Source organism: Mus caroli, chromosome 12 (assembly GCF_900094665.2).
Source record: "Mus caroli chromosome 12, CAROLI_EIJ_v1.1, whole genome shotgun sequence".
Taxonomy (NCBI): domain Eukaryota; kingdom Metazoa; phylum Chordata; class Mammalia; order Rodentia; family Muridae; genus Mus; species Mus caroli.
This window is the reverse complement of record NC_034581.1, coordinates 56,535,894-56,549,072: the sequence shown is the minus strand read 5'-3', so window position 1 is coordinate 56,549,072 and position 13,179 is coordinate 56,535,894. Positions and strand designations below refer to the sequence as shown.

Sequence of the window (13,179 nt, the reverse complement as noted above, 5' to 3'; positions counted from 1 at the left end):
TTTATTCTGTGGGTTTTCTTGTGGTTTCCTTGACTCATGTCCTTGACTCATTCTTAAAATCTTTCCACAAACTGGATGTTTTCACATATTTTAAAGATAAAGGTTAACTCTCATGGGACCACCATTCCTAATCTATCCTCAATGCTAATGTTTAAGTAATTTTTATGTCTGTTATAAGTACCTCAATGCAACTACACATCATCATGCATGGTGATTCATACTTGTGAAAATAATTCTACTCATCCCTTATTTTGCACTGTCTGAAGAGTGATGATGCTAAAGATGAGTCGTATAAATTATTGGCACAGCCACACTGCTAGCATGAAGGGGCAGATCATGGAGCTGAACTTGGGTCAGACTAATTTGAAGACTGAGCACTGCAGGTCACCTAAGACATGTAAGGTAGAGAGAAAATGATGCTCATTTGCCATCTGTCTCTGAATAGTCACTTGGCAAGCTGACTATGTTTCATTGACTGGTCCTTCAGTTTCCCTAGAGTGAAATGTTTTCATATTACTACCAGACAGAGTGTCCTTATCCAGGTTTTTTATAGTACGTGTCCTGCCTGACTTTTTTTCCTGTCAATTAAAAAACAAAACAAAACAAAACAAAACAACAAAAAAACTCAACTCTGTAAGATAATATGAAAAAAACTCATTGGTTTTAAAAAGCAAAAATTAGTTTTAAAATCCAGCCTTGAGTTTGATTTACATTTATTACCTCCTCCTTATTACTGATACATTTCAAAAGTTCAGTAAATTTGATTTTAATTATAAGATTTATTTTATAAATATTTTAGTACATATATGCAATGTACACATATATAGTTGCACATCATGAAGCAGAATAATCAAGTCTATGTGTTGAATATTGCCCTAGTAAATACATTTCTAGAAAGCGCTCTTAAGACATATAAGTACTGGTTATATAGCAGCTCATGGGTCTAATATTCCTTTTGAGACCTGTGATAGATGTGACAGAGAAGTTAGAGAAGTGATCATGAGCTTTGGTGAAAGGCAAGGTTCATCATGCACCCCTTTGGAGCTTGACAAGTAGAAGACATGCTTTATGATAGAGGAGATGATAAAAATTGGGTATTGGCAATATGACATTGGAGCCAAACTATGAATCTGTCTTTCTTGTAACAACAACAAAATATAAGTACTTTCTACAAGAAAATTTACCCCACGTTTATGTTAGTACTTAAAAAAATTGTGGTGTGTGTTTGGGGGGACATATTTGTGATATATGTATGTGTGGTATATTTACACGTATGTGCAGGTACCTATTTCACTGTGCATGCACAAAGAACAGATGAGGACATGGCGAGCTTTGCTGTATATCATTCTAAATCCTATTCCTCTTAGTCAGGGGCCCTTGCAAAACACAGAGTCAACAAACCATAACAAGTCTCCTGTCTCCGCCCTCCACTGGACTAGATTATACATGGCAATGCTAAGCTTTTAAAATTGTGATTGGAGGTTTGAACTCAAGTCTTCATGCTGGCTTCTAGACCATACACTAATATTTTAAATTATGTATATAAAAAGGCATACAGTTTGCTGATTTGTCAGTTCAAAAAAAGTAGATCTTGACATTTATTTTGACTGTATAATTACAAATTGCTACAAATGTAATGTTTATCAATATCCTAGGTAAGTAAGACTTAACTTTTTTGTCTTATGATCTCATAATAGATAATATATTACATATATTTAACTTAATAAATTAAATCAATCTTTGATTATTTAATCTTATGAATATTTTTCTCTCAAACATAATTCATTTTGTCAGAATATTTCAGCTTTTATCTTCTAAAATTATATCTTAAAATATTCTCTACAGAAATAGCACAATTTTACTTTTATTATGGAGAAGTACTTCATTTTAATGTGCATGTTAGAATAGCACATTAGCATGCTCTGAATTTCCTCCGTGGGTGGTATTACAGGTAAATTCAGTTCTAATTCAAATATTCTTGGTGACTTTTTACTGCTTTGCCTTGCCATTTATCTTAACTGTATTAACTACAGTAAAATTTCCCAGAGGTCTTCCACATATATAAAGACACTAATGTCAGAAGTCGTCAATTTGTGGAAAATGAATGTGCTGAGATGCCACTGTGACTCTGAGGACACAGGACACGGCAGGGTCAATTCAGCTTCCCCATCCCTTTTCATTAAAACCGATCATTATTAATTGGGCAGTCTGTAACACTTTGATCCGTTCTAGACAGCCACTATTATAGATTTGTGAAGGTCATCCTGTAATGTATTATCAACTTACAGTGGATCTTAAGTTGTGAATAGGGGCATAAAAAGGAAAAGAGGGATCAAAAGCTTTTAAAGACATTCTCATTTCAATGTTAGGTCGTCTTTCACATGAGAGTCCTTTTTCTCATCAACTTTGAAAAATATAATTTCTGTTTTTTTTTTAGTTAAAATGTAACTCTGACTTAAGTATTTTGTCATTGCAGTGAGAAATAGTATAGAATAAAACATATTTTATAATTAATATTAAGATATTTTAGTATTTTCTCTTTTTTCCAGTCCATATTTTAATTTCATTTTGAAAAATATAAGACATCACAGATCTAGACTGAAATGTATTAATAATCCACGCTTACATTTCTATGACAAACAAAATTTTTGAGCCAAAAAACCAGGAGAGAAGCTTATGGAACTAAATATGAATATCTCAGCATAACTGCTGAACATTGAAAGGAATTAAAACACTTAAATTAAAAAAATCATGATTGGATGATATAATGTGTAGAAACTGAAAATTTACAAACTATTTAAAGCCAGGACTTGCTGACTCTTCAGAAACTACACAAATGAGTCATGGGGTGGTGGTGAGCATCAGAAAGGGACTGTGGATAAATCCGGACTGTTCTAGCTGCTCCATATGCCACCTGTGTCTGAGTAAAGCCTGACATTGATTACATACTGAGCCAGGCTAATACTGGCAGCAGATCCAGTGATGGTAACCTGATGATCAGTAGATCCTTCCACTGAGTTTGCGATTTTGATCTGCGCCCTAGAAATTTGATGGATCTCATTGATTTTGGCTCCCTGATGCCTGATTAGGCAGCCAATAAAATCATTTGGAATGACGAGTTCATGAGAAGTAGTTTGAGCAAATGCATCCAAACCTGACTAATAGCCTTTCGCCTCTGGAGAGCTGAATTCAAGGTTCCTGACCTGGAGGGACCACCTCTAGAGGTGGTGTTGGGAAAGCTCTCACTGTCACTGCTTGTTCTGTGTACCTGTCCTGACCACCTGCAAAGATGACTGGAGAACTAGAAGGCTTTGGTCAGTACTGAATGCGCACACTCTTTTGGGGTTGGGGGTCTCCATCATGACCACCACAGATCTGTTTGACAGACTCAATGATGGATTGCGGAATGCCAGCAATAGTGATAGCCCACTCATTTGAGTTGGGGAGCATATCCACTGCAACCTAGACCTGAGCCCCTCTACTCTTCTATTTTTAATAAGTTAAAGCCTGTTAGTTTTATATTCAGCCCTGTGAAAGTATTTCCCACTTTGTAGAAGTATGTATTCTTGTTTCTAAAATTGAATAACATCTAGATAGCACAATACTGAATGAGTGATGAGAATATGATAGGAATTATTGGAGATTCCTGACCCCAAATTATGAAATTTTTCTCAAGAAAATGTTAAATAAAAAGGAGGACTTGGTAGTGATTGTATATTTATCCTTTTTTCCCTCACTTTTTGAAATACATTCCACTCACTGCCCCCACAATACTTCCCCTTTCCCCTCCTTCCTCCCTTTTCTTCTCTGAGCAGATTTGGGTCCCTACCTTGGAGTATCAAGTCCCTGATGGGCTAGGCATATCCTCTCCCACTGAGGTCAGACAAGGCAGCCCACGTAGAAGATCATATCCCACAGAAAGGCAACAGCTTTTGAGATAGCCCCCACTCTAGTTATTCGGGACCCACCTAAAGACCAAAATTTACATCTGCTACATATGTGTGGAAAGGCCTAGGTCCAGCCTGTGTACATTCTTCTATTGATGTCTCAGTCTCTGAGAGCCTTTGTAGCCATATATGTTCTTTACATGGTAGTTCAGTCTCTAAAGGCCCCCAAGGATCCAGATTAGTTGACTCTGGTGGCCTTCTTGTGGAGTTCCTATCCCTTTGACTTGCACTCCTTCCCCCTATTCTTCCATAGGAGCCCCCAAGCTTCAGCCACTGTTTGGACTTGGTTGTCTGAATCTGTCTGAATCAAATGCTGGGTGGAGCCTCTGAGGAAAACTTGCTAGACTCCTTCCTGTCTGTAAGAGTAACAGAATATCATTACTAATGTCAGGGATTGATGTTTGTCCATGGGATGTGTGTCAAGTTGGGCTGGTTATTGATTGGCCATTCCCTCAGTATTTTTATCTTTTGAAAGAACTGAAGTTGTTCAAACTTAAAGGAGTTTTTTTAATTAGGTATTTTATTCATTTACATTTCCAATGCTATCCCCAAATCCCCCCATACCCTCCCCCCCACTCCCCTAACCACTCACTCCCACTTCTTGGCCCTGGCATTCTCCTATACTGAGGCATATAAAGTTTGCAAGCTCTCTTTCCACTGATGGCTGACTAGGCCATCTTCTGATTCATATGCAGCCAGAGACAAGAGCTCCGGGGGTACTGGTTAGGTCATACTGTTGTTCCTCCTATAGGGTTGCAGATCCCTTTAGCTCCTTGGGTACTTTCTCAGCTTTTTCATTGGGGGCCCTGTGATCCATCCAATAGCCGACTGTGAGCATCCCCTTCTGTGTTTGCTAGGCCCTGGAATAGCCTCACATGAAACAGCTATATCAGGATCCTTTCAGCAAAATCTTGCTAGTGTATGCAATGGTGTCAGCGTTTGGAGGCTGATTATGGGATGGATCCCCAGGTATTGCAGTCTCTAGATGGTTCATCCTTTTGTCTCAGCTTCAAACTTTGGCTCTGTAAGTCCTTCCATGGGTGAATTTTTTTTTTCCCAATTCTAAGAAGGGGCAAAGTGTCCACCCTTTGGTCTTTGTCCTTCTTGAGTATCATGTGTTTTGCAAATTGTATCTTATAAGTTTAGATGATGGACAGGTGTTCTTTACTTGCAGCCTAAACTACTAGAAATAGAGTCATTAAAAAGGAACAATTGGAACTGCTTATGGATACAGCTCTCCACTCAGTGTCTATTGTCTTCTGTTCCTATATACAGGTTCTCTAATTGGGATTTTGATTGGAAAATGGTATGTGTCCAGTCTCCCACAATACCATATATTGAAATTTAATATCCATTGTGAGGTATGGAGAAGAATGAAATTTAATTCAACTTGCATGTTTGAAACTAGGGTCTATGAGAGTTAATTGCAAGATAAGGTTATGTGGTGAAGCCCTATGATTGAATTCTAGTGCTGTTATGGAATAAAGGGAGCATTGGGTACACATACACACACACACACACACACACACACACACACACACACACACACACACACAGAGAGAGAGAGAGAGACCTGTTATTTGCTGCATGATAATCTACTACTACTAATTGGACTATGCCAGTCATATAAAGCTATCCTCAGATATCACTACCTTGAAATGGAATCCTGAGCCAAAAATCAACCTCTGACTCATAACTTACCCTCTTTGTAGCACTATATTATCAGCAACAGAAAACTGACTGATACACTCAGTAATTATTTTGTTGCTCTGTGCCTCACAGAGTCCAGAGTCACAGAAAGGCTATTCAAATCCCGTTGTTTCAATATAACAGGTTATATTTTGTTTCTTGAATGCCTCTGTTTTCTTAATTCTCTCTGCCATTTCCTTCAGCAGTTTTTACATAATGTAAATGGTGATAAGCAATAGAATTAAATTTTAAATATTGTAAAACCATTCCCTGGAATATAGGGAACTTAAAATATACCACAACACACAGTACCAAAGTATACAAAGCATTCATTAGCTGGTACCTTTTTGTCTACTCCCTTTTTTTTGAATGTGCACAGACTTACTGAAATTTTCTTCTATGTGTCTTTAAATTAAAGTCTACTACTAGCACCTCTATAAAGACTTGCTTCTTTATAACAACAATCAGGCTTTATCACAGTTCTTATACATACTGATTAACTGGTTTGATTTTATTGTTCATATATATCAGGGGATACCTCTATAATAACTGGTGACATTGTATGAGAACTAGGGAAATGACACGGGGGAAAGATGATGAGGAAGAAACAGGATTGCACAAGTTGCAATTTATCTGGATACTTATGATAGAAAACTAGTTCTGAGTGGCATCAAATCAAGGGGAAACCTACAATTTGCATCAGAAGGGGTATAAGGTTCTTCCTGGGCTGGTGTCAAAGATCTAGGCCAATCCTATTGTCATGGTCTGGTTTTATGGACAAGTCATCCCTTTTCCTACCTATATTTTACTGAAAATTGTGATGGTTGGAATATGCTAATAGTAGGATGTGTGTGTCTGTGTGTGTGTGTGTGTGTGTGTGCGCGCGTGCTCAAGCTAATATTATAATAGCAGGAGCTATGTCCTTGTTGAAATAAGTGCAGACCTGTTGAAGGAAGTGTGTCATTGTGTAGGCAGGCTTTGTGGTCTCCTTAGTGTTCAAGCTTCACTCAGTGTGGAAGAGTCCCCCCTCTTGGCTATCTGTAGAAGACAGTTTCCTTTGAGATGCCTTCAGATCAAGAAGTAGAACTCCTTTCCTCTACCACCATGTCTGCATCAATGCTGCCATGCTTCCTGCCATAATGATAATAGTCTGAACCTCTGAACCTGTATACTAGCCCCAATCAAATGTTTGCCTGTATAAAAATTGTCTTGGGCATCGTGTATCTTCACAACAATAAAACCCTAACTAAAACAGAAGTTATGCAGGAAGAACTGATTGTTGGCTGATCACAACTGTTAAAATTTAGCAACTGTTAAAATGTAGTGTAGCTGCAATTGTGCTAAGCCAAACACAAAATAAGTCAAATATGCTCTTCTTTCAAAATGTTCCTAAAGCCTATGAGGGCTTAGTAATGAGCTGTGTGTTTTAAATTATCCAGCCGTATTAAGATATACAGTGTCCATAGAAACACTTGAGACATACATGTGAGGAGAGACATAAAAGAATTATCCAAATAAAAGTGTCTCTTTTAAACTTTAAGAACACTTCACCCTAAAACAAACAAACAAATACACTCTAAAACCCCCAACTTAGCATTTCTCTGTCCTCTTGGACAAGGCAAGACAGAGTATTAATTTGGATGTGAATATATATATATATATATATATATATATATATATATATATATATATATGTCATTTTTTGTGTGACATCAGAATGGACATACATTCTGTATTGATTGTAGGCCATGTTTCAGGGAAAATATCAACAGAAGAATGATTTTCTTTAAATGAGGTTGGTGAGGTGGGTGTCATGTAGGTACCGAATAGACCAGGTAGTAGAGTGTGATATTATTTCTTATCTTAGTATTCTACCAGAGAAAATATACCTTCTACATGCCAGACTTCTCCTATCTAAGCAGTCAGGCAGTCACAGGACTGGAAAGGTGTTTTACGATATCTTGCAATCTGCCATGTACAGTCATTGATCTTGAATTAGAGGACTGTTGCCTTGCACTATGGGAAGGATTGTGAAAAATAATGGTGGAAATGATGGCAAGTCAGCTTGCCATTGTCCTCTCTCAAGTCACTCTCCTTCTCCCCTTAGGCTTTCCTTCCATGACTCTACTTCCATGCCTCCCATTCTGATTGTGAGATAACTGATCACATCTGTTTACTCTTCCAGCTTCACAAAGTCCAAACTAGAGAGTCTCACTTGTTGGCATCATGATCTTCCACTTTCACAACTAAGTTAGACATGACAAGCCTGATGCAGGTTGTATCATTTCTTTTTTTTTTCTTAGATATTTTCTTCACTCATATTTCAAATGCTATCCCAAAAGTCCCCTATACCCTCCCCCCTGCCCTGTTCCTCTTCCTACTCACTCCCACTTCTTGGCCCTGGCATTCCATTGTACTGGGGCATATAAAATTTGCAAGACCAAGGGGGTCTCTCTTCCTATTGATGGTCAACTAGGCCATCTTCTGATACATATGCAGCTCGAAACACAAGCTCTGGGGGTACTGATTAGTTCATATTGTTGTTACACCTATAGGGTTGCAGACCCCTTCAGCTCCTTGGGTGCTTTCTCTAATTCCTCCTTTGGGGGCCCTATGTTCCATCCTATAGATGACTGTGAGCATCCACTTCTGTATTTTCTAGGCACTGGCATAGCCTCACAAAAGACAGCTAAATTAGGGTCCTTTCAGCAAAATCTTGCTGGCATATGCAATAGTGTCTGTGTTTGGTGGCTAATTATGAGATGGACCCCCATCTGGGGTAGTCTCTGGATAGTCCATCCTTTCATCTTAGCTCCAAACTTTGTCTCTGTAACTATCAGCAGCAGGTGAGTAGAAAGATTTTATAGTACAAAGAGAGCAATTATTTGTAGGCACTATTATTGTTTATGAACTTTTATGAATTTTTTTAGATATTTTTTCATTTACTAAAATGCTATCCCCTTTCCTAGTTTCCTCTCCAAAAACCCCATATACCCTGCCCTTTCCCCCTGCTCCCCAACCCACCCACTCCCACTTCCTGGCCCTGGCATTCCCTTATACTGGGGCATAGAATCTTCACAAGATCAAGGGCCTCTCATCCCATTGATGTGGGCACTATTATTTAAAAGCATGGTACTACTGGCAGCAAGAAAATAAGGCTTTACTTTTATCTCCACATTATTTGTTCTCTTACTTCTTACTGTTATACTTTTGAGATTATAATATAATTATATTAATCTGATTTCTCATTTCTCATACACCTTAGCTTTCTTTCAAATTTAAGACCTCTATTTTCACCATTATTATTGCATCCATATATGTTTATACACATGTATTTCTAAGTATGACCTCTCAGTTTGTTTAATGTATGTATGGTTTCAGAAGCGACATCCATAAAGTCTCATCAACATGACACTAACAGGAATATGGGCTGAACAAGGGCAATAAAAATAGATATGCTAATTTGGATGGGAAAAAGACTCAATCTTCCACACAGTGCTGCAGATAATTAAGGAACACTAAAAGAAGAAAAATAGTCTTCCCTTGTATCTCCACTTATTTTTAAAATCCAGACTCCAATCATAAGAGACAAAATGCAATCAATACATACTTTCTGAGTCTGGATTGATTTGTTTAAGGTGATATCCACTTCCACTCATTATTGCGACAAATCACATGCTTTTTATTCTTGTAAATGGCTGAGTAATATCCAACTCATAAATATACACCCACTTATAGATGTCATATTTTTTATGTATTTATAAGATCACAGGCCAAAAGCATAGCATGACCCTTGTGAACACTGTTGTGATAAATGTCATTATGTAGTTTTCTAATTATATGTTGTCTTTATTTTCCTCAGATAACTATCCCCATATGAAAGAGATGGAACATATATTTCAATTTCTAGGTTTTCAATGAACACTCATAATTAAATACATAGTGGATACAGTAATTTTCATTTCTACTAATAGGATAAAAATCTCTTTTTCTCTCCACACCCTTGTTAGCAATTATTATATATTTTCTTTATGATAGCCATTTTGATTGGAGCAAATAAAATCTCAGTGTAGTTTTGATTTGAATTTCTATGATGACTAAAGATTTTGAATATCTTTCATTGAATATTGGTCATTTATATATAGTTTTTGTTTTGAAAAATACCAGTGTGATACTGATTAGACATTACAGATCTATAACCATGGATAAAAATCTAGGGAATAAACTCAGAGTAGTTACATAGGAAACAGGAGACAGTTAGTCTTCCTAAAATCTAAAACAAAGATCAAAAGCAAGAGAACTCTAGAAAAAGATGTTTGCATTTGGATGTTGATTGCTAGAGAGGATGAGTCAGAGGAAAGTGTTAAGAGATACAGATTGATTCCATAAATAAGTAGTTTGATTTGGGATATACAGGACATAAGCCAGCACTGTAGTCTGTAGTAAGACTCAATCACAATTATAGGGAAGCTCACACCATGCATGATGCTTAACATTCATATGCTTTTAAGATTAACAAATAGTTATTAATATTTTCCTTATTATGATGGAATATATATTGTTATTATCAACCTTTTTGAGTTTGTTTCAATCATAGAGTCTTTGATTGATATATTTTCTCTTGTTGCTTCTTAACTAGCTGGGCATTACCCTGCACCAGTGTTGATGCCATCTATGATGGCCTGAAGATGGCAGCCATCCTTATTGCAGACCAAAGATTACAATACCCATGATCTACTTAATAGTTCCAGAAAGTTCTGGGGCTAAAATCTGGTTTCTCATTTGTCCAGCATTTTTGACAATCGCATCAAAAGTGATATTTCTACTGTGTTTAATGCTCTTTTACTTCTTTACATATCTTGGGGGCTTTCATGATCAGGCAGAGACAGAGGGCACCACCTCAGTCTGGGCCTATCTGTTCTAGATGGCCAGTTTCACTGTAATTCTCAGAACTTTTCAGTCACATTTGTAGATAGATAATATTAAACTTAGTATTGACACAGAACACCTTATTTTCTCCATATATTGTGACTGAAGTTTTGGAGGGTATAGGCTGAGCTGGACTCTGTTGTTTATTAGTGTATATGAAATGTCTTTTTAGGTTCTTCTGGCTTTTAGCGTCATTGTTGAGAATTGAGGTGAAGTCTAATCATCTGTATTCATATATTACTTGGCATTTTCCTTTGCAACCTTTAATTTTTCTTTGTTCTGATTGTTATGTGGCAAAGGGGCCTTTTTTCTCGTCAATCTATTTGTTGCTCTGTAAGATTCTTTTATGTTTATAGGCATGTTTTTCTTTAGATCAGAAATGTTTTATTCTAATATTTTGTTGAAAATGTTTTCTGTCTCTGAACTGGAAATATTCTCCTTCTTCTACTTCTATTATTCTTAATTATTAGCATTTCATCGGGTCCCAGATTTCCTGGATGTCTTGTTCCAGAATCTTTATAGACTTAACATATTCTTTGAACAATATATTAACTTTTTATTGTACTGTTTGTGCCTAAGATTCTTTCTTCTATCTCTTGTATTCTGCTCATGATGCATATGTCTGTATTTCCTACTCTTATCTAGATTTCCATCTCTACTCTTTCCTCAGTTAATATTTTCTTTATTGCTTCTATTCTACCTTGACATGCTTAATTGTATTTTCTGGATTTCTTCAAATGTGTATCAACATATACTCTAAAAGCCTCCATTATCTTCATAAGGTTGGTTTTAGGATGATTTTTCCCTTACTTCAGTTGTGTTGAAATAAGTAGGGCTGACTGTCATTGGGTGGCTGTGCTCCGGTGGTGCCATATTGCCCTGGCTGTTGTTGATTGTGTTTTTACTCTGGCCTTTACTCTTTTGGGTTTGTGGTTATTACAGGTTTAGTTGTTGATTTCTGTGTTTATCTTTGTTAGATGGGGAGTTTTTGTCTGTTTTTCTCTTGGTTTGTTACCTCTCTGGTCTTCTTGACTGTGTGTCCTGGGGTATTCCTCAAGACTCCATGTCCATTAAGGTGTATCCACTTGGGTTTTTGTGCTCTGGGTGACATCACGAGCTTTAGGTGCCAATCTTGCCTTTGAGATTCTGAATACCTTTGTGTCCTTTGGTATTCTGGATACTTGCTTGGTCTCAGGGGTTCCTAGTACAGCGTGGCTTCCAATAAAGCAAAAGTCTCATGCTAAAGTTGTGGGCTAAAATATGTAGACCAGAGAATGAGTCCTGTTGGCAGAAGTTGGTCAGACATTTTTTAATAAATTAGTTTAATTCATTTATATCTCAAATGCTGCTCCCTATAAGCACTCATAGTGTCTCCCATTCCCTCCACTTTTCCTCTGATAGGGTAGGGACCTATGGTATCTTCCACCCTGGTACATCAAGTCTGTGCAGGGTTAGGCACATTCTTTCCCACTGAGGCCAGAGAAGGCAGCCTTGTTTGGTATTAGATGCCACAGTTAGGCAACAGCTTTAGGGACAGCTCCCTCTCCAGTTGATGGGGGACTCACACAGAGACTAAGCTGCATGTCTGCTATGTATGTTCCAAAGGCCTCGATCCAGCCTGTGTATACTCTCTAGGTGATGGCTTAGTCTCTGATATCTCCCAGATGTCCAAGTTAGTTGATTCTGTTGGTCTTCTATAGTGTTCCTAATTCTTTGAGCCTTAAACCCTTTACCTAAGTCTTCCATAAGACTCCCGCAACTCTTCCCAATATTTGGCTGTGGACATCATCTATTTCAGTCAGCTGCTGGGTAGAACCTCTCCTAGGACAGTTATACCAAGCTCTTGTCTGTAAGCATAACAGAATATCATTAATAGTGCCAGGGATTGGTGCCTGCCCATGGGATGGGTATTGTGTTGGGCCAGTTATTGGTTGTCCATTCCTTCAGGCTCTGCCCCATCTTAGTCTTAGTATTTCTTTTAGGTAGGACAAATTTTGGGTGGAAGAAGTTTGTGTCTGTTGGTGTCTTTGTCCCTCCACCAGGTGTCCTGCCTGGCTATAGGTGGTAGCTTCTTCAGTTTCCATATACCCACTCTATGCATCTTAGGTAAGGTCACCTGAACTGACCCCTGGGAGCTTTCCCATCATAGGTCTCTGGGGCTTCCTAGAGATTCTCTCCCCCTGCCCCCAGCAGCTACAGATTTCCATTTATTTTCCTGGAAATCTGGCCCTGTCTACTCTATCACCCTGATTCTGACCACTCCATATTTCCCTCTCCCATCCCACTCACACTGTGTTACCTCCCTTCCTCTGCCTCCTATGACTATTTTATTCCCTTTTCTAAATGAGATTTAAGCATCTTCATTTGGGCCTTCTGACTTGTTTAATTTCTTTAGGTGTACAGGGTATATCTTGGATATCCTGAACTTTAGGGCTAATTTTTACTTAGCAGTGAGTACATACCATGCATTTCCTTTTGGGTCTGGGCTACCTCACTCAGGATAATATTTTCTAGCCCTATCCATTTGCCTGGAATATTCATGATGCCCTTGTTTGTAATAGCTGATTAGTATTCCATTGTGTAAATGGACCATATTTTCTGTATCCATTCTTCG

General features: G+C 37.8%; 1 pseudogene; it reads right to left on the bottom strand.

The window, feature by feature from the left end:
* Positions 1 to 2,894: 2,894 nt before the first annotated feature.
* On the bottom strand, positions 2,895 to 11,438 carry LOC110306523 (annotated as a pseudogene).
* Positions 11,439 to 13,179: the final 1,741 nt, after the last annotated feature.